General features: G+C 44.9%; 1 long non-coding RNA gene and 1 pseudogene across 1 annotated transcript; one reads left to right on the forward strand and one right to left on the reverse strand.

Moving 5' to 3' along the window:
• Positions 1-150: 150 nt before the first annotated feature.
• Positions 151-11,866, reverse strand: LOC133379370 (hepatic lectin-like; annotated as a pseudogene).
• LOC133379371 (uncharacterized) lies at positions 2,034-7,332 on the forward strand. Its single transcript, XR_009761165.1, has 3 exons — positions 2,034-2,121; positions 3,087-3,390; positions 7,135-7,332. It is a non-coding gene; the product is annotated as an uncharacterized LOC133379371 (long non-coding RNA).
• Positions 11,867-22,066: the final 10,200 nt, after the last annotated feature.

The following is a 22,066-nucleotide window of genomic DNA, read 5'->3' on the forward strand; positions in this document are numbered from 1 at the left end:
TGAGCAGAGTAGCTACAAAGAGTTCCCCACATGCCAGGGACTAGACAGAAAGTCCTTTCTGACTTGTGGAGAAATAGCTAGACAGACTTGAGCTCTAGCATATAACCCCCCCTCCGAAATTACGCACTGTTGCCATGCACCAGTCTCCTGAAAAGTTAATTTTATTTGATTTCATCAGTGTAAAAGGGTGGTGGGCATGAACTCACCCTCAAGCTGACCCAGTCAAGGGACAGATTGGTTTCCAAAAGTTTAGAAGGAATATTCTGCTCTGTTGCAATACAAACAAGCGAAGACATTTTTGTTGTGGAATTCTGGCTTTGGTCCAGCTGCATTGAGCCCTTCCCAATACTGTATGCTGTCTCTGAAGAAAAGGTCTGTCCTTGCAATTCTGTTCTTGCTTGTTGGGAAAGTGCACAGAACTCCCCCCCCCCAATTTCATGGTTCTTCAGGAAGGCAAAGGCTTCTCACACACATAGAAGGATGCAGAATCACATATCATTCCATTCCCCGGCATAATGTATCTGGGCACAGTCCTCTTTGCGGCTGTGTTCATTTGGTTCGACCTTCTTCCATTTCCTAAATGAGGAGCGCAGTCAAGTTACTCTGGCAGGAATGTGGAAAGAGGAACTCTTCCAAGCAGATCATCATTGGGGCAAGAGCAACTCCTGTTTTGTTCTTTTGTTTGTGCTCCAGAAGGGAGATAGAGCTAGGGTCCTCCAGATGGATAGGCTTGTTTACCTTTACCTGTGATGCTCTGACTTCCTTCCTTCTGTCGCTAGACTGTGATGCCTTTAGGGAAGCGTACCTGCCCCTCCTCCTTCTGCCCTTTCCACCTTCTTCTTTCTCTGACTGTCCAGGAAAGAGGAGACATCCCTTCGTCTCTGCTCTCTCGCCAAGCCATGGGGCTGACTCCTACACCTGGGTGTTATGCCTCCAACTTAGTTAGTTAGTTAGAACCAGGTATGCCTTTTCTATTTACTATGTATTTCTATAAATAAAGTAGTTTTTCTTATTTTACTAAGTCTCCAGTCTCAGTGATGCTGATGCAGGGTAAAAGCCTGCTTTCTTAGGTAAACGCACGCACACGCTGGCACACTTGCATTTCAACATCTGCTGTTACTCTCTGCTTGCTGTTGTGCTGCTTTAAATGAAAGTAAGCAACACAATTACACACAGCAACAATAATTTGCCATAGCACAGGCGTAGAGGAAATGCTTTGCATGCAGAAGTTCTCAAGGTCAGTCCCTGGCCTCTTCAGGTAGGGCTGTTAAAGACTCTTGGCTGAAACCCTGGAGAACCACTGCCAGTCAGTGTAGACCAGCCAGGGATTGATGTTAGGCTGACTGGTCTGTAGTCCCCGGTTCCTCCTTTTTGCCCTTTTTGAAGATAGGGACAATATTAGCTCTCCTCCAGTCATTTGGCACTTCACCACTTCATTGCTTCCCCCAACCTGGTGCCCTCCAGATGTCATCGGACTACAACTTCCATCATCCCTGACCACTTGCCATTCTGGCTGGGACTGATAGGAGTTGTAGCCCATCAACATCATGAGGGCACCAGGTTGGGGAAGGCTGGTGCAGATTAAACTGAGCTAGATAGACCAGTGGTCTGACTCTCTATAAGATAGCTTCCTGTGTTTGCTTATAGTGAACAGTGAATAGTTAAGCTGTTCCCTCTGAGTGCTGCCGGCTCTTCCCATTTTCTACTCTGGTGCTTTGGTACAGTCATTGATTAATCAGGCTTATGTCTTCCATGAACCTGGGGCCAAGCTAGATATACCATGGAAGCAGAGCTTGGAAAAGTTACTTTTTTGAACTACAACTCCCACCAGTCCCAGCCAGCATGGCCACTGCATTGGGCTGATGGGAGATGTAGTTCAAAAAAGTAACTTTTCCAAGCTCTGCATGGAAGATCCGTAAAGAGGATGCTTCTATTTTCTTTCCACCCCCACTCCATTATTAGCAGCTGGAGGAGGGGCTTGATTCATATTGAAAATAGCATGGGGGGGGTCTAACTTTTTCCACCTGTGCTCACACCCAAAGTTGCTTTTTGCCTTGTTGGGCAAAACATGCTGGTAACAAATGGCTTGTCTTGTGCCTGAGGCATACAGAAGCTACCAGAGTGAGTTACTGTTTTTTAAATCAAGGGTGTTGCAAGGCTAGGGGGAGTGCCATGAGTTTGGATCAAATCAAGCTGCCCATCCTCCTCTGTAGAACTATATATAAAAAAGTTTGGGGATCAGTTCATGGTTCTTCCGTGTTGTGCCTAGTTTGGTCCTCAAGGTACCATCAGTAGGATTGTCAGGAGGTCTCCCCTCTAGCAACTGACCAGAGCCAGACTGGCTGAGCTTCAGTAAGTTTTTGCTTTCAGACCATGCTTTGGAATCCCAGCTAGGTGGCCATATGCAAAAGAGAACAGGTCTTCTAAAAGTTCCGTAGAAGCATGGGCGTAGCTAGCAGGTGACCCGTGGAACCTGAGCAAAGGGATTTTTAAAAAACATTTTAAAAACTTTGCTTACAAGACAGCAAAATTTGGGCAGACTGCAGGGTTGGCAAGATACACCACTTTCAGAGGCCCTGGGCCCCTGCTGGGAGGAAGGGCAGGATATAAATCAAACAATAAATAAATAAACCTACACGCTTAAATTAGCATATGCCAATTTGCATCATGGGCCTTTGCCCCCCCCCAGTCCTTTAAGCATCTTGCAGTGCCCCTGTGGAGAAGAGAGGATTTCAGCAGGCATAGTTTGTCTGCACCTTTTGAAATTCTCTCATATGCGGCGGGTGTAGGAGTTCTGTCCTCTGCATCTGGCTACCTTAAACCTCATGCCTTGACACATGCCCAACCATGCTGACTCTTGATGCCAACTTCTCTTATATCAGGAGCATAACAACTTCCTGGTTTTGATGCCTTCCTAAGCTTGAAAAAGTGGGGGGGGGGAGGATGGCATGTGTCTGGCAGGCCACAGTATATGGTAGGCACAAGGCATTGGTTGGACGGGCCACAGCTTTCACAAGCTTGTCTTACTTGAAGCCGTTTCTGTAATCAGTGCCATCAATCCATCTCCATTCCCCTTCAACATCTAGATCGTTGAGTCCAATCCAATAGCGCTCATTCCTGGTGAGAGACTGGAGGAAATTCTGCAAGCAAAAAATAAAAAATAAATGTCAAGGTGGACCCTCTCTGTTTGGGGGAAAAGGTAACACTGATGAAATGGCAACAGCTGAAACAACATAAATTGCGTGTAAGAGGAGCTGAGACTATACTGCCACCTACAGAGGAAAAAAGAGTACTGCTAGGATCATTGTTCAGTCACCACTGCTATGTACAACAATAGTTTCCAACGGGTTCAGACCTGAGACCCACCTCTGATTCCCAATCTGCAACAAGGTATCCACATTTTCACATTTGATGTATACTTAACAGTGCTAATAATGCACATTATTAATCCTAAAATGGCAATTCAGAGATCAATATACAGTGTAACGTTAGCATTATTACTAAATAAAAACCAGTGATATTTACACTTGATCTTAGACAAAGGCTTAGAAGTGACTGAAAACCAGTGATTTCCCCCCTCACAATTTCAGTGGGACACTTGGACATGTTTGTTCTTTGAGATTTCACTCCAGTGAGAGACAATGTTAGAAAGATTAATTTGCAACTCATTTTTGTTTTTAGAGTTACTATTGTTAAGAAGCCTTGCTCACAGATATAGATGGTACCAAATGGCAGCAAATGGATGAGAGCTTCACTTGCCAATTCTGGATATTCCAGAAATCCAGAACTTTGGTAGTCTTAGTTGCTGAATTTGCACTTTTAAGCTTGTGTCACAATAGAGCTCAAGGAATTGCTTCTGCAACTCATATATTAATTCTAGTGACTGGGTCTGCAGTGAATAATGATTATATCCCTCCCACACATTTTGGGAGAAGCAGATACTGAATCATTCAATTAACTGTTCTACATGTTGCCTAACATCTCCTTTGACAGAAGCAACAGCTTTGATAGCTTCAAACTGGCATTTGCTAGCTTCTTGCATTTCACACACTGACATATTGGCAAACTGTTTTCTTCAGTGCACGTGGACCCATCTTTCATGTGCTGTTGGTCAAACTTTCAGACTCGTTTAGTAGTTGTATCCTCTTTCTCCTTTCCGGGGTTTTTCTCATCAGCGAAGTCTGTCTTTAATGTTGAGCAAGAGAGCAAGTCATCAGCCCAATCATGCTTGTGCTTTTGTACCAGAAATGCATCCATGGCATCCAAAAGGATTCAACTCTCCCTGTCTTCTGTATGTCCTTTCGCTTTCCATTCCTTTTACCATCTTCTTTCTTTCTCTGTCACCTGCCGGTGACTTTTCCTCTCCTTACCTTCTTGAACTGTTTGTCCTGTCACCTGTCTTGCCTTTATCTCTTCTCACCTCCTGCCTTCTCTTTGCTTCCTTCTTGCACTTTCTCAGTCCTTTTCTCTGTTACCACCTCCTTTCACAATCCTTTATCATTACCTGTTTGCCTGTGGTCTTTTCCTCTCTGCTGACACCTTTCACCTTCTCTTTACCTACTCACAAGAGAGCCAGTGTGGTGTAGTGGTTAAGGTGCTAGACTATGACCTGGGAGACCAGGGTTCGAATCCCCACACAGCCATGAAGTTCACTGGGTGATCTTGGGCCAATCACTGCCTCTCAGCCTCAGAAGGAGGCAATGCTAAACTCCCTCTGAATACTGCTTACCATGAAAACCCTATGCATAGGGTCGCCATAGGTCGGGATCGGCTTGAAGGCAGTCCATTGCCATTTACCTACTCGCACATTACAAGACTTTCACCTGTTGTTGTTGCCTTTTCTGTAGGTGTTCATAGCCATTCCATCACACTTCCATGCACAGAACATCAGTAGTGTAGTGGCAAATTCAGAAGTGCAGGGTCTCTTCATCATAGCCACAGCCATGCCCCTTTCCCTTTTTCCTGAATGAGATCCTTGTTAATGCCTTCTCTCACAATAACAGATGTTCCTAGGATCCAATCAGTATGAAAGGGGAGTGTGTTAGCTTCTGAAAAGAGTCTTCTCAGTGACTGGCTCACCTCCTTTCACTCCAATTGGCTCCAATCAGCAGGAAAGAACAAGGAAGCATGTTGGAAGACTCTTCTCAATGGCTAACACATTCCCCTTTCATAGTGATTGGCTTGTAGGATGCTGGAGATATAGGGACCCTGCTGTGACCCTGCTCCCCCACAAATAAAGGGTGTAAGACCCCCGATACCCCAGACGACTGCACACCTGCAGAACATGCTACAATTTCTTCTCTACCTTCTTCCATGCACTAACATCTACCCCACCCCACAGAGAGAGAGAGAGAAAGAGAGAGAGAATATTTGTCCCTTGTAGCCCAGCAGAACATGAGCTAAAAAGTAAAGTGCTGTTGGGCCACTGGCTGAAGTGGGCATACAGCCAGAATAGATGTCCTGAAATGGGAGGAGGGAGTATGTGAAGCAGTGAGGGAGGAAATGGAAGCAGGGCAACTTGAGGCATTAGGAACTCGGTGCTGAGACCTGTAAATGGATCCCCTCCTTTGCCCAGCAAGGAATGTTTCCCCAACCCAGCCCTGTTTCAGGTTGCAGGGAGTGCTGGTGAGGGAGATGTGGCATCCCTGCTCCCTCCAACTCTTGACCCTCCTCCAGCCACCAGACTCCTGCTGTCACTGCCTGGGCCCCCAGCTGCTGACATGATGGCAACTGAGCTATCCCACTCCAGCTCACGCTTATGCATTCTAGCCCCCAGCATATGTCCACTCCAGGGGAAGTCTAGAAAGCCACAGAAATAGACTAGAAAGTGAACAGAGTGCCCCCGCTCCATTTAGGGCTCACTCCCTATAGGCTTAGCTATAGAAAGGTGGGGCATATAGTGGGCCAGAAATATGTATCTTATTGAAAAAAGTTCATGGCTTTCTCTTGCCACATTGCAGCACTCATGGAAACAGATAAAACGAGTGTCTCATCAGAAAAATGCAGTGCTTGTTTGGTCTGGTCAACCTTAGCTGGAGTCCAACATGATGGTAACAGCTTTGTCGCAACCAACTTGGTGTGGCCTCACAACCCACCTGTGGGTCCGGACCCACTGGTTGAAAACCTATGGTCTACAGCCTGATTTTGTCTTGTGGAAGCTATGTATATATCATTAAAATGTTATGGTTCCCCCAAAAGAATCTTAAAAGATGCAGTTTGGTGAGGTAGTGAGAATTCTCTGTTCAAGATCTCTAGCCCTTCCTCAGAGAAAAATGGTTAGGGCTCCCTGGAAAGCAGGATATTTAAACCAGTTTAAGCCTGTCATATAGATATGTCCTGTGAAAACTCATACACACTGTGGCCATTTACAGCAGGGGTGAGGATATTGTAGGAATGGGGGAGAAATTTAATTTACTTTGCATTTATAGGCAAATCTACCTAATTCGCACTTTCTGAAACAATGCATAAACCAAAATACAGCTATCCTTTGAAATTCACACTTCTCCAAATTTTGCAATGCAGTTTTCTGACCAAGTAAAGTGTAGAAAATCACATATAGACTAGGATAATGTTGGTATAAATATGCATATAATGAATGAAAACAGCCTACAAAAATGCATTATATAAGGGAGAATTGATTTGCAAAAAAGGTGTATTTAAGGCAAAATTGCATACAAAGATGTGTATATTAGAAGAAATTCACCTAAAATGCGGCTGAATTTTCATGAGTTTTTTTTTTTATATATAAATGGCAATCTGATGTGGAAATATAAGAAATGAACTTAAGGGTGGAAAAAATAGAAACTGGGTGAAGCCAAAACTGACAGATTCGCTCATCCCTAAGGTACTGCAGTGCCCATCGAGGTTTGTTGTGCAAAATCTCTACATCAACTTTAATTGTGCAACCTACATTTGCTGGAATGTGAATGAATCCCACCCAAAACCAGCAGCAGCCTGGAAGTGCCCTCTGTAGAACCACTCCAGTACTTTGAATTGTACCAGAGACAAACCAGAAGCCAATGGAGACATTTCAACACTGAGTGCAATATGATTAATGCAGTGGGTACCACTTAATAACATGATTGCCGTGTTTTGAACTTAAGAGCTGTTGCATGTTTTCTGCCCATATTTCAGTATCTTTACCTGTGTGGCCACATTGCGAACAACTGCAAGGTGTGAATTCTGATCTCTCTACACTGAGCCTTAGCCTTTTGCCAAGTCACCTCCTGGAAGGAAAAGTAGTAACATCCACCATCAAAGTATCCCCATTCTCTACTTCTGGATCCACATGGGAACACTGGTGAAAAAGAAAAGGAGTGCAATAAAAACAATGACAGTTGCTTCACCATTTCAGCAAAGGCTCAACTGCTTTTTTTTTAATAGTAAAATACTCTGAGACTTCTGGTTACATGTTTACTACCTATTCAAATGTAAGAATGCCTTCTAGCTATTACAGAAAAGATGTGGCTGGGTTGTGGCAGCTTTGCTGTAATGTAAGATGAAGTGGTCTTGAGTGGGGATCATAAATGATGCAGAGAGAATGGACAGGGGAAGGATGATTCACTCTCATGATACTCTTGGAGAGGCATTTATGCTCGATAGATTGCTGTAAAGAAAGTCTTGAGACTTGGGCTGTAAACATACCAGTCGCCAGAACAAAGCATGTCCATTAGTCACACCTGGAGGAAGGATGGGTTGATCGGCTGATCAATTGCGAAATCTCTTTGAAGCTGAATTTAAAAAGAACAACACTCAAGCTGTTCTCACCAGGTTTTACAGTAAAAAGGGGTGGGGTTTGACTAGTGTCGTGTGTCCCCATTTTCAGAAGAGAGAGGTGGAGATGCACTGGAACTGGGAGAACAGTAAGTGTATTTCTACCCTAATATGGTAAATCAGGAGAGGAAGAGAGAGTGTTACAGATTCAAAGGAAATAGGAAGCTTCCTTATACTGAGTCAGAGCACTGGTCCACCTGTATTGTCTACACTAGGGATGGGGAGCCTGGGGTTCTTCAGACATTCTTGGACTCCAACTCAAATCAGCCCTGACCAGCATGGCCAACAACAACGGGAGGGCCACAGGTTCTTCACTCCTGATCTAAACCAATTGGCAGCAGCTCCATTAAGGTTCCACACAGGAGTCTTTTTCAGCCCTTCCTAGAGATTGAACCTGGGGCCTTTTCCACACAAAGCACTAAACCATGGCTCTTCTCCCTACATACCACAAACATGGTTGAGCTGCATCCTGAGATGGTGTGAAGAGAATGGATGGAAGGAATAATGATTCACTCTCAAAATACTCACGAAGAAGAGGCACTTACATTCATCATGGCTGGTTGGCTGGGTTTGGTTCAGCTCATTTTGCAGATTGCTCAGCTCTAAAGATAGTCTTGATACTAATAGAAATGAGAAAGCAAGGGTGTTACAGCTCCAGAAGCAAAGGGAAATTATAACTCTCAACCTGTAGAGCAGTTGTGGGGAACCTGCGGGTCTCTAGCTGTTGCTGGATTCCAACTTCCATCAGCCCCAGCCAGCATGGCTAATGATCAGGGATGATGGGAGTTGTAGATCAGGGGCAGGGAGCTTTTTTCAGCCCAAGGGCTACATTCCCTTCTGGGCAACCTTCTGAGGGCCACATGCCAGTGGTGAGCAGGGCCACAGGCAAAAGAGGGTAGAGTTGTGAATGTATATGTGGCCTGGGGATATATCCAAGGGCCATTCAGAGAGGACTGGCTGCGTTTGGCCCCAGGCCGGAGGTTCTCCAACCCTATTGTAGACAAACAATATCTAGATGGCCATGCACAGCATTGCCACCCATGCTCTAACCAGTTGTAGTCCACCAACATCTGGAGGACCACAGGCTCCCCATCCCTGCTCTAGACCATATGATAGAGCACAGAAATCTCTTGATTGCAGGTCAGACACAGCTTGGAATAAGTGACAATATCAAACTGTCTGTGAAGGTCTATAAAGCTATCTTTTAAAGTCCTCCACAACTTCACCCCAACCTTCTTTCTGCCCCTGTTCCTGGTTATATCCCTGCTTATGGGCTTTGTCCTCCAATTTTGTCACTCGCCTCCACCTCTTAAAAGTCACTTGCTCCATAGAACTCCATCCATTCTCACAGGGAACCTCCCCTATGAACAGCTGTGTGATGCCACCTCTCTCTGACGTCTTTCAAAGCCCACCTGAAAGCCCATCCTTTCCACAGGACTCTTGGCTTTACCCTTTATTCCCAGGGGTAACCAAACTTAAGTACATGCAACTTTAGTTTGGTCACATTAACCCCTTGCTCCCCTTGTCTCTCCTTCTCCTCACTCTGTTGCCTTTCCCACAGTAGGTTTCAGATTGGAAGCTTCTTGGGGCAAAGACCTGCCTGGTTTTTGCTTATGAAACTCGGTGCACGTAATACACCATTAACATGGTGTTAATCAACAATATAAACATCATACTTACACTCAAGCTGGTTGCTTGTTTGAATTTGCTCCAGCTCATTGTGCAAGTTGCTTAATTCTGAAGACAGCCTCGAGACTAGTATTTTAAGAAGCAAGAGACAGCATTACAGTGTTCAGAAGTAATGGAAGATACCAGACACCTGAATATGTGGGCCATTAGAGACTCCAGGGCTTGAACTAGAAAGTTCAGGAACAGAGCTGTGGTCCAAGCATAGTGAGTTATGATCATCAAGCCTGATGCCAGCATGCAGCATAGTGGGGCAAATGGCAGGCTCCAAGATGCTGGGCCCACCACTACTGCTGTTGGGCTGCTGGATCCATCACCACAGTTGATGAGGCTCACCTAGATGGTGACCTCCAAACTCACTCAGCTCATGTGTAGTGGTTGGTACTGCCCTGTTTATGATGCCGGCACCACTCTGGACACATACACACCAAAGAGGGGCCAGTATTAATGAGCAGAGCAGCACTGGAAAGCATCCATGCGCTGAGCAAGTTGGGAGTTCTGCTCTGTAACCAGTGGGCTGGGGTGGGAGAGACGTGCTGTGAGCAACTGGCTCAGGACATATACCTGCCAAACCTGGAACTGGGCCTGGCTATGATGGACTGGGCACATTCAGCCCTCAGAGCCCACTTTTATCAGAGAAGGGAATGAGAATGTGCAACATTAGCCCCTTTGGACTGACAGCTAGACACCTCTATGTATGCGTGTGTGTGTGTGTGTGTGTGTGTGTGTGTGTGTGTGTGAGTGTGTGAGTGAGTGAGTGAGTGAGTGAGTGAGTGAGAGAGAGAGAGAGAGAGAGAGAGAGAGAGAGAGAGAGAGAGAATGAGAGAGGATAGCAGTATTTTCTGCTTGCCGGATTTCAGCTCTAACCAGTAACCAGAGATGGACAAATCAGTTTGTCTCAGTTTCTCAGTTTCCCAATCTTCAATTCTCCTCATTTCTGCAGCAATCTGCAATTTATTTGTGTTCAAAAAAAATCCTCAAGAAAATTCATCAGAATTTTAGTGTGCCTTTCTCTTAATAAACACATTTTATTCAGTTTTGACTAATATACATATTTTTGCAAGCAATTCTTCCCTAATATGCTGCATTTTTGTATGTTGTTGTCACTAATATATGCATTTTTATGCATACTTTTCCCCAGTACAATACATGGAGGACCCTCCGTGGCGCAGAGTGGTAAGCGGCGGTAACGCAGCCGAAGCTCTGCTCATGGCCGGAGTTCGATTCCAACGGAAGGAGGAAGCTGAATCTCCGGTAAAAGGGGTCGAGGTCCACTCAGCCTTCCATCCATCTGTGGTCGGTAAAATGAGTACCCGGCATACGCTGGGGGGTAAAGAAAGGCCGGAGAAGGAACTGGCAATCCTACCCCATATATATGGTCTGCCTAGTAAACGTTGCAAGACGTCACCCTAAGAGTCGGAAACGACTCGCACTACAAGTGCGGGAACACCTTTACGTTTTATATGCATTTATGCCAGCATTGGTAGGTTGGAGAACTGCATTGCAAAATTCAGATAACCGTGAATTTCAAAGTATGACTGTGTTTTTGTTAATATATTGGTTTAAGGAATTAGATAGTTTCTCATTAACATTCAAACAAAACAAATCCCCCCCCTCCATCCTTACCGATGACCTCAGGGACCCTGACCTGGAGAAAACATGCTCTTAAGGCCTAGATTTAGCTATAGCTATCCACTGCCCTAGCTTAGCTCTGATAATCAGAGACAAACCATTCGGATTCACAATCTTAAGCTTTTGAAAGACATGATATATTTTTCATGGTTGCTTGTACGTGATTGGTTTAGAGCACTGTGGAAAATGCCCAGTTCTGAAGAAAGTCTTGATGCTGAAGTTTTTGGGGGGAGGAAAATACAAAATTTCTTGGTATATCTAGATGATCTTTTTTGTTACTTTGTAGTTGCAGGGAATCAACTAAAGGGTTATGGAGTGTAGGGGTTTTTATTCCCTGTTGTGGTTCTGATTTTAATCTCCTTCCCACCTGCAATTTGCTTAAGAAAAAACCCTCCAGTTTGATTCAATAGGATCTTTTTTCCTTATGCGAATTGCTGGTGTGTATGTGTGTGAGTGAGTGATGTGGATTGGGACCATAGCAAGGGGCAAAGGATTAATGGCCTCCCTTGCCCCCACATTAGAGCCCCAATCTGGACCAGACTCCCCATGCTGCCAGTTTGTGACAAATTGTGAGATGTTCACTTTAGGACACAGAAATGTTAACACATGGTCTAGATTGGCCCTCAAGTATAATTTGATTCTCTTACATTCCCTTCTCCCATTACAAACATAAAACATGCACTTCAAACCCAAGTGGATTTTAGAGAGAGACTTACACTCCATCCAGTTGCTCTTTTGAGTTTGGTTTAGCTGTTCATACAACTCGTTCAGTTGTGAAGAAAGTTTTGCTAATGAGAGAGAGACTATTATCAACTCAGAAATGATGAAAGGGTTATAAAGATGTTCAAAGGAGACCTCCCCCACAAGTGCTTGAATTATGGGAAGGAAAAAGTAGGTGAATCCCAAAGGAATCAACAAGCACCACCCTCTGACTCTGCCCTTTTTAGCTAAATCACATCCCTCTTTAGTAGGCTTAAGAAAACCAGTAGGAAAGGGGAGCATGTATCATATAAGGTAATGGGGTCTGGCCTTCTACTTCCCCCTTACTCCCCCAGTAAGGCAAGCAATGACCTCTTCTCATGATCAGTCTCTTGCAATCCATTTAAAGTGAATGGAATGGAATGGTCTGCCTTCAAGTCGATCCCGACTTATGGCTACCCTATGAATAGGGTTTTCATGGTAAGCAGTATTCAGAGCAGGTTTACCATTGCCTCCCTCTGAGGCTAGTCCTCCCCAGCTGGCTAGGGCCTCCTCAGCTTGCCACAGCTGCACAAGCCAGCCCCTTCCTTGTCCACAACTGCCAGCTGGGGGGCAACTGGGGTCCTTGGGACTCTGCAGCTTGCCCACGGCTGCACAGGTGGCAGGGCGCGTAACCCCTGGGCCACTCACTGTGGGGGTGAACTTTAGCTGGCCCTTTACACCCAGGAGACACGAGCAGGGATTTGAACTCACAGACTCTGGACTCCCAGCCAGGCTGTCCTCCCCACTGTGCTATACCAGCTGTTCCATTTAAACTAGCCCAGAACAATGTACCATCTAGCAACCTTTTTGCTTATACACACATTTCTTGCTCAAACAGAATTCTGTTTCATTAAGAACATAAGAAGAATCTTTAGGATCAGGCCAAAGCCCCATCTAGTCCAGCACCCTGTTCTCACAGTGGCCAACCGATGCCCATGGGACATCAGCAAGCAGGACCTAAGCAAAACAGCACTCGCTCCACATGCAATTCCTGGCATATTGTATCTGTGATTCAGAGGCATATTGCATCCAACATTGGAGGTAGAATGTGGAAATAAATGCAGGTACTTAGTATTGTGCTCTAACATAATAGCCAAGGCTTGCACCTTTGGAAATTAGGTGGGTGGCTATTAGGAACAGACTTACTCTTCTGTTGAGATGCCCCAGCTGTGGAGCGCTCTCTCCAAATATGTTCACCTGACAATCACTTTACTTCCTTTTAAAAGGTAAAGGTGTCCCCGCACTTATAGTGCGAGTCGTTTCCGACTCTTAGGGTGCCATCTTGCGACATTTACTAGGCAGACCGTATATATGGGATGGGATTGGCAGTTCCTTCCCCGGCCTTTCTTTATCCCCCCAGCATATGCCGGGTACTCATTTTACCGACCACGGATGGATGGAAGGCTGAGTGGACTTCGACCCCTTTTACCGGAGAGGTGCTAGTTGTTTTAATGGGTTTGAGTTATATTCAACTAAGTCCTACTTAGAGTTGACCCAATGAAATTAATGAACCTAAGTCATGTTCTTTAATTTCAATGGGTCTACTCTGAGCAGGGCTAGCACTGAATACCAACCACCCTTTGCCTTTTATTCTTATATATTTTACTTTCTTTATTCATAATATTTATATACTACTTTTCTGTTCAAAGATCCAAAAGGGCTTACGACAACTTCAGCATAAAAAACAATGGCAAAATACAAAACCCAGCAATGTTTCCATATTGTTTTAATTTATTGCCAGCCGCCTTGGAGACCATTTGGTCAAAAGGCACAATATGCATCTTTTTCTTTTTAATAATGAATCTTGTTGGTCTTCAGAAAACAAACCTGGGTCCACTGTCTGATTTGGGAGTCCTCATTTACAGCCAACGAAGGTGGTCTTTGACCACAAGCTGCTGCTAGCCATGGGTTTGCCAGTCATGGTATAGGTCTCAATAGTAGTGTTACAAGATTAGGGTGGCCACTTATGCATCACCAAAAAAGAGAGGAAATGCATAATAAAAAAGACACATTTGCATAAAATCTGCATATGCCAATTTATATGTATTTATGCAAATACAGCTATAATGGCTATAATTTAAAATGACCAAGTGACCTACCTGCTGGTTCAGTCTGCTGTCCAGGTGCTGCTGATGGGCAACTTCAAGGCCTTTTCTTTTTAGGGTTCTTTAAACTGGACTTGGAGTGGACAGCCCTTCCAACAGAGGGCTGCCCTCCAGAGATTAGGATACACGGTGGCAAGAATGAGGATGACCCACTTGAAGCATGGGGGGAAAGGCAAGGCTGACACTCCACACGGTTGCTTGGTTCAGTTTGATGGAGCTCATCACGCAGCTTGTTCAGTTCCGATGCTAAAATTACAAGGAGAAAGAGACGGCACTGTTAGTGCAGGCAGGATGAGAGAGCAAGAGATTCTGACAGCCCCACCCAAGCGCCCTACACTTTTTGCCATTGTGGCAGGAGTGGTAGCTGGCGCCCATTGGGAATGGTAGGGTGGAAGGCAAGGAACCCAACAGTAGGTGAAGCCAGAGCCAATGATAGGTGGAAGGCAGAGCTAGCTACATCTATTCCTCCTCCCCTTCTCCCTGCTGAGTTCTACAAGGGCAAAACTGAGACTGAGGAAGCTGACAGGCTCTTCCATCCCCTGGACTGGTGGTTAAGTAGGAAGGCAGGAAGGTGGAGGCTGGCTGCGGGCAGGCTGAGGTTGGGGGGGGCTGTATGGCAGCTTGCTGGACAAGGGAGCTGATGGCCTGCTCTCTGCTACACTTTGGCACCACCAACACAGATGGACAGCTGGTGGTACTGCAGCTACCAGCTCAGCTTTGGTAAGGTGAAACGGATCCCATGGGGTTCTGCATAGCCCTATACAGTAAAGCCTCTGACTCGGGCTTGGCTCTTCTGTCTGAGCAGCTTGGTGATCTCAGGATGCCTGACCTCTAGATTGCCTGGAAGGCCGCATTTGTGTTCCTTATGGTTAGAGTGCTCACCTTTGGGCAGAGCTTGGAAAAGTTACTTTTTTGAACTACAACTCCCATCAGCCCAATCCAGTAGCCATGCTGGCTGGGGCTGATGGGAGTTGTAGTTCAAAAAAGTAACTTTTCCAAGCTCTGCCTTTGGGGGGTTGCACTTTTCTCCTGTCCTTGCTGCCAGATGCCACTGTCAGCTAACTGATCTCTGGGCATTAGCTGTGGTTCTGCTGCCCTCTACTGGACTTCAGAGTAAGTCTTTTCCTGCATTCTCATATGCAGCTGCATATGACGCTGAGTCAGTATCACCACTCTCGAGGGTTTCAAACAGACGTCTTTCCCAGCCCTGCCTGAACATGCCAAGGATTGTTCTTCCACTGAACTAAATCCCTTCCCCTGTGGTGGCTGGTCCATTAGGGCAAATGGGGCACTGCCCCACCAATCTCAATTTGCCATCAGACATCTCCCCCACCTGCCTGCCTTCTTACTTGTAACTGGTTCAGGATATGGCACTACCTGCCTTCCTCCTCCTCTTCCTCCTCAGTCTCAGTGTTGTCCCTTGTGGAACTCAGCAGGGGGAGAGGATGGGGGCAAAACTAGAGTTAGTTGGCTCTGCCTGTCATTGGCTCTGTCTCCACCTACTGTCGGGCTCCCTGCCTTCTGCCCCTCCAGTCCCAATGGGCACCACCCATCTCTGCCCTTCCCCTAAGGATCCTGCTTCCTCATCCTTTAAAAGCAACTACAAATGGAAATGCCAGAGATTGAATAGGGGACGATCTTCGTGCTAAGTACATGCCCTATCACAGAGCGACGATAGCCCCATTCTTCTGAATATAATGGAAATTGTTTGTGCACTGCATGCATAAAACAGTGTTTGTGCACTTAGGTTATTTTAGACTCTGGACTTAATGGTCTTATAACCCTCTCCCTGCCTTCTTAAGACGGTAATGTGCATTACTTCAAAAATGTGGTAAATCCGTCAGCCCTGCTGCATTTGGGTGCTCTTCTGCTCATCTCACTCTGCTGAGTGGGGCCCTGGACTTCTGCCTCCAAGTCCTGATGGCAGCAGAGAGAGAGAGAGAGAGAGAGAGAGAGAGAGAGAGATCTGAAGTAGGACTGAGAATGCACTCTTCCTGAACTCCTGGAGAGTGAATGCTATCTAATGGAGACAGTGCTGGGTTGGATGGTCCAATGTTTTGAGTCAGTATAAGGCAGGTGAGGCCAACGTGATGCCCTCCAAACATCACTGGACTACAACTTGTCTCATCCCTGACCATTGACCATACTGTCTGGGGCTGATGGCAGTTGGAGTCCAATAACCTCCTGGTTGGCTACCCTAGAATAAGGCCAACAGTAATTTGTTGTGTCTTTCTGGGAAGAAACACACTCACTGTTCTGTCGGTTCCAATGTGTATCCACATGTCTCTTCTGAAAATGGGGGCACATGGTGTTAATCAACCCCCCTCTTTTACTGTAAAACCTGGTGGGATCAGCTTGAGTGTTTTTGGCAGATCAACCTGTGTCCCCTCCAGGTGTGTCTAATGGAAACATTTTGCTGTAGGTGACCAGTGTGTTCACAGCCTCTCATTTGGTAAGATGCCCTGCTAGCCCTAGAGGAAATGAATCTAACCTTTTTCAGCAGTCAGCCATTGATTGTCTGATCCACAATTCCAAGCTGAAGGCCTCTGGATTTTTAACAGTTCACAGGCAACTTTCAAATGTGAGTATTTGCGTGAGAGAAAAATGTCCCTCCCACATTTTACTTTGAGGCTACTGAAGTATCTGAAATCTCAAAGGAACTTGATTACCTTTGTGAAGCAGAAGCCCAAATAATATGAAGATCAACAGGTAAGACAGAGTCAGCAGGGGAGAAACCAGGAAGAAGGACCTTGATTTGCATTGCAGGGAGCTTTTGTCTTTCAAAAGAGGAAAAAGAAGAGAAGGAGGGACTTCCTCTAGACATTCTCTCAAGTGTTTACTTAATTATTTAAAAACCCACAAAACTCTCAGAGATTTATTTGGACATTTGCAGCATAAAACACTTTTCCCCATGGTGTTCACCCTTTTCTGTTATAGGCTTGGAATTTCTTACTGCACAAATGTGATGGCATATTCCTTTCACTTTTCTGTTATAGTTTGACCTGTTTCCATCTCCCCCTCCTGTGTCCTCCCCAACCTCAATTGCTGTATGTTCTAATCTAAACCACAAGCAGCCAGCCTGGTGCCTTCAAATGTGGTTGGACTCAAACTCCCATCTTCCCTAACCATTGGCCAGGATGGCTGGAGTTGATGGGCACCAGGTTGGTTACTCATGTAATCTAAACAAAAGAACAACACCACACAATGCGAGTATAAATAAAATTTTAAAATCTGTATGGAGCTCTCTCCTACTGTTACCAACAAAACGCCCCAGTCCCTTTTAGGGATCCTGGTGGCTTGAGTTCGCTCCCAATACTCACCCCAATAGAGTCTCAGAAACGACGAAACAAAGATGGAGGAAGAGTATATTTATTGCTAACACGTGCACGTGGAGAAGAGGCCAGGCCAGTTCTGGCAAAACTAAACATTGCTGGCCTTTTTATCAGCTTTGTTATGTTAATTACATTAGCATCATTATCATCATAACTACATCACTTTCATTTTCCATACATCACTGTAATCCATGCCCACTGGTACCTTCCCCTCTCTTCCTAGTTCCATATTTGGAGTTATTATTCACAACTTGTTTTGCTCATTTCAATCTTGGATGTTTCACTCATATCTGATACCTTTTCCTACAAACACAGCTGCATATTGCAACAAAGCCTGATTTTCCCAGCTATTTTGCAAACGCAGCTTTATACAAACAATACCAGTCAGCAAATTAGCATTTCTGTTAAACATACACACACACAAGTAAATTAACTGTAAGTTCACTGTGCCACAATTCTTAAGTAAACCAAGCCAGAATAAGTTAAAATGCATTTTAACTTAAACAAATAAAGTCCAGTATCACAATTTCCCCCTTAGAAGCTTTCTGATATTTATATCATATAGCTTCTTCATTCTGAATTACTTGTTGATACATAATTTTGCCATACATTTGCATACTACTTCTAGTTACTGCAGTATCTATTATGCTGTGAATACCATTCATGATTATAGGTAATAAGAAAGGCAAAAGCATACATCCCAATAAGATCAAAACAACTAATACAATCATTGTCTTCATTCCTCCAAACCAGTTGAACCAACTTCCCCAGTTTCCGAGATTTATTCCTTTCCAGGTTTGCACTGGAGCATGAGCAAGTACCTTAATTTTAGTGGCAATCTCTTTTACTACTTCGCCATTGTCATCAATTTTTAAACAACACTCTGTCAGATTTAGGAGACCGCAGACTCCTCCTTCTTTGGCTAACAAATAATCCAAGGCCAGTCTGTTTTGGAGTATAGCCTCTCTCATTTGTGTTGATTGATCAGCAAGCAATGTTAAAGCTTTAGCTGTTTGATTGGTTATTATCTCTAATACCGCCTGAAGTCTAATGAGGCGATTCAAAATATATATTGGGCCACGGTATCCCGCTGAGCCATCATGTGCCCATGAGGCAGGATCATAAGTTGCGATAATATGTTCTGGAGGCCAAGTATCTTCCCAATTATTTCCTTGGACCTTCGTCAGAGAAAGATCAAGTGCCCTTTTCTTTCTTTCAGACTGTTCTTCATCAAACACTGGGATTAAGGGATTTAAACCTCCACCTTTTATTGCATATTGGGGTTGTATAATCCCAATATAACATGTGCCTGTCCAATTAATTGGTAAAATTGAGTAGGCTATAGATCCACAAATCCAATAATGGCCTTTTAATGCCGGAAGTGCCTCTCTGTTAAACATAGATTTATTAATTTGATATGGGATGTAGTATGATCCATTTCCAAGAGGGCTTAAACTAGCACCTCCCTGGGTTACCGTACATCTCCATAACCCTGTTTCATTTTTCCATTTGCAGACACACCCTGATTTTGTATGGTTAGTGACTGCCCAATAGTTTTGGAATCCACTCACTACTGTCCCATTTAAATGGTGCCAAACCCATTCTTTTCTATTGAGGGACTGATTCTTGCTACTTTTGAACCAGGCACATAACTGTCCCTCTTGAGTTAAATTATTCCAATGGGTACGACATGAATATGAATCGTTTGTTCCATCCTTTTTCATCCGAATACATGGTGCCCAAGTACCATTCTTTAATACCACATGTGTTCCATTACTCCACAGGGCACAAGGAGTGATGGTCTCTCCAGGTCCTGGATAATATCGAGTATCATATTGAAGAGTCCAATTACACTTACTATTTCCAAGCCAATGCATTGCCTTGGTAGAGTTCTGTGAAATACAATACTGGCCGGTAGGAATCCAATTTAAATACCACCAGTGACTCGTTCCCCAAACTCCTGTTCCATTGTGTACCTCGCTAAGGTTACTCAATAACCACTTGGGGTTGAGAGGTATTGCCATCCATGGCCACTGGGGAAACCCTCTTGGATTGCCACAGACCCAACAATTGCTAAGGTTAAATCCTTCTGCTACTTCCTGGGCAAGTTTAACAAACACATTTTCCCTTTTCTCCTGGAATGAGCGCCTTTGACGACTGCATGCTCTCGTTTCTTGCGCGGGAAAAGAAGCTGAGAAATAGACATATACCATATATAGAGAAGCAAAACACAAGATAGTACCAAGCATAGGCTTAAAGCCAAAGAAGTTGGTACTTGTGTGGGTTCGACCCATTTTGACATGAAATCTAGTTATTCTTTCTTGAACTTAAGCTTCAGGCTGAAACCCGGTACGGTTCCCGACAGCCACTTCGCTTCAGGTGTCTGATCCTGCACCTCTCCAGGTGGGGAGTCCTTGGCTACTCCCTGCTCAGGTTCCTGGATAGTTACAGGCTTGACTCTCTTTGTACAACTAGCATGGACCCATCGCTTGTGGCCTACAAGCTTTACTGCCGATTCGGTAATTAAGATGATCTGCTCCGGCCGTCCCCACGTGGGCTGCAAAGGTTCTTGTTTCCACTTCCGGACTCGTACCCAATCGCCAAGTTGGTATTGATGGATCGCCACATCCAGGGGTAACCTCTGAAACTCACGATTGTGCCTGTGAATAGAGGACAAAACACCCTGCAAGGCAGTAACATACTCCAATAACTATCTATTCCCTAATTCCCCATTAATCTCTGTCTGAGGCCCAGGCTCAATGGGAGGTCTGTCAAACAGTGACTTAAAAGGAGTCAATTTTGTTTTTCCCCTTGGAGTGTTTCTCATAATGGTCAAAGCCAATGGCAGTGCTGTGACCCAATTCAACTTGGTTTCTTGGTACAATTTGGTCAACAAAGTCTTAACCGTCCGGTTGGCATGTTCAACTTGACCAGATGATTATGGTCTCCATGGAGTATGAAGGTTCCACTTGAACCCCAAGGCCGCACTTACAGCGCAAATTATCTTACTCACAAAGTGCGGACCTTGGTCTGACTCAAATGTCTCTGGCATGGAATATCTTGGAAAGATTTCCTTCAATAGTGCTTTTGCTACTGTAATTGCTGTTGCTGTTCGGATGGGGAAGGCCTCTATCCATCCTGTCAATTGATCTATTATGACTAATAAATACTTGTACCCCGCACATCTTGGCAATTCTGCCAAGTCTATTTGTAATCTCTGGAAAGGATAGTAGGCCCATGGTCTTCCTCCCATGGCCGGTGGTGGCTGTGGAGCAGGGTTAGTTGCTACACAGATAGTACATCCATATACTGCTCGCTTTGTTTCTTCATATAATTCTGGTGCAACTACTTGTCTGATCAAAAGATCTCCTAAAGCGTTGCCTCCAAGATGAGTCTGTCTATGAGTCTCCTTTACAAGGGCCCGAAGCACTACCCTCGGGACAAAAATTAATCCTGTAGATAACTGCCACCAACCATTAGTCAATTTCTGAGCCCCATACTGTACTGCGGCATCTTCCTCTTTCTTAGAATATTAAGGAGTCAACTCCTTCCATGGAATCATAATGTTCATTAAATTCCTCTCCAATGGTCGTCGACTCAGCGCTGCTTCCTTTGCTGCCTCATCTGCTTGATGATTTCCCTTTCGCCGAACTGGATCCATTTCTCTTCCATGGGCCTTCACATGGATTATAGCTACTTTCTTCGGTAGCTGAACACATTCCAGAAATTCCATTATCATTTGTTAATGCTCAATTCTGTGTCCATCACTTTTGATAAAACCTCTTTCCTTCCATAGCATAGTGAAAGCATGTGCAGTTTGGAATATATACTTGGAATCAGTATAAATATTCCCTAGTTGCTGGTCCAGTTCTCACAGGGCATCTATGGCTGCAGCCAATTCCGCCATCTGGGCTGAATAGGTAGCCAGCAACTTAACGCTCTTTATAGCCTTCAGGTCTTCACACACACAGCGCAACCTGCATACTGCTGTCCATCTATCACCTTTGAGCTTCCATCTACATATAAATGTTACCCTGCTATCGGCTGATCGGTCATGTCTACTCGGGGTTTCAACGAGCACTCCAATGTCTGGATGCAATCATGTACCAACTCTCCCGGTTGAAGCAATAGTGTTGCTGGATTCAGAGTGTTACAAGTTCTCAGAGGTAAGCCTTGTCGTCCCAGCAATTGCTGTTCATACTGGGTAAGCCTACTTGGACTGAGAACCTTAGCTGCCTTCTCTCCCAGGATCCTTTTCAAATCATGCGGTCCCAATACTTCCACAGGAGCTCCCATCATGATCTTTTCAGCTTTCTTCAAAAGAATTCCCGTGGCTGCCACAATTCGTAGACATGCCGGCCATCCTCTTGCTACAGGATCCAATTGGGAGGAATAATAACCTACGGGCAGATGATCAGGACCCCACTGCTGTGTCAAGACTCCACTAGCAGTCCCTTTGTTTTCTGAAACATACAATCGGTATGGTTTGAGTCCATCTGGCAGAACCAAGGCTGGTGCCTTTTGTAAAGCTCGCTTGATGTCTTCAAAAGCTTGATGGCATTATTTAGTCCATTTCCAATCAGTTTCCTTCTTTAACAGCTCGTACAAGGGAGTGGCACAACTGCTATAATTTGGTATCCATTGTCGACAGAAGCTGGCCAAACCCAAGAATGACCGCAGCTCCCTAACATTTGTTGGTGATGGTAAGCCACAAATCGCCGTCCGCCTTTCAGTTGACAACATGCGTCCTTCTCGTGACAGTTGGTATCCAAGGTATGTCACTTTTTCCTGGTTCCT

Source organism: Rhineura floridana, chromosome 3 (assembly GCF_030035675.1).
Source record: "Rhineura floridana isolate rRhiFlo1 chromosome 3, rRhiFlo1.hap2, whole genome shotgun sequence".
In the NCBI taxonomy this organism is placed as follows: domain Eukaryota; kingdom Metazoa; phylum Chordata; class Lepidosauria; order Squamata; family Rhineuridae; genus Rhineura; species Rhineura floridana.